The sequence below is a fragment of the Kryptolebias marmoratus genome, linkage group LG19 (assembly GCF_001649575.2).
Source record: "Kryptolebias marmoratus isolate JLee-2015 linkage group LG19, ASM164957v2, whole genome shotgun sequence".
Classification (NCBI taxonomy): domain Eukaryota; kingdom Metazoa; phylum Chordata; class Actinopteri; order Cyprinodontiformes; family Rivulidae; genus Kryptolebias; species Kryptolebias marmoratus.
The window spans coordinates 21,987,416-21,988,092 of NC_051448.1; positions in this window are offsets into that span (position 1 = coordinate 21,987,416).

The window sequence follows — 677 nt, forward strand, 5'->3', positions numbered from 1 at the left end:
GGGTGCCAATACCATTGGCATGGTAAAAATTATGTTTTTCTTTGTTTTCCTCATAATGTTTATCTTTTTAAATGTTTTTGATCATTTGCTGTTTTGCATCAAGCACAAGCTATCAGCAATAAAATGTTGTTTCACTTGATGAATTTCCTTTAGTAAATATTCCATTATATGTACTTAAACTTCATGGGTGCCAATAATGGTGAGCAGGACTGTAAATGTGCATCAGTTTAATCCTTCAGAGAAGTTTTATGTTTTGAAACGGAACACTGAGTTGGGAGGGTGTGGCCAACAGCAGCTTTTTAGCATAATAGTGATGTAGCCCTGAAACCACTCATTCTGAAATGAGCTCAAAACAGGCCGAACTGACCAGGTGAAATCTCAATATCTAAGAATGATTTTGGTTCTTAAATGTAATGAACATGTTTTGTATAGCCCACAGACTTATCCTCACTTGTTCAAGGAAGCATATTAAGTCCCCTTTAATATGAAGGAGCAGCAGCTCCAATCTGAGTTTCCAACTGAATGATAGAGTGCCTCACACAATCTCTAAGGCTGAGCTTGACCACCCTATGGAGAAAGCTCATTTTAACTGCGTGTATGTAGAATCTTATTTTCTCAGTTGTGATCTATAATTCTTGACAATAGATGAAGGTCAGAACACTGATGGACTAGTAAAA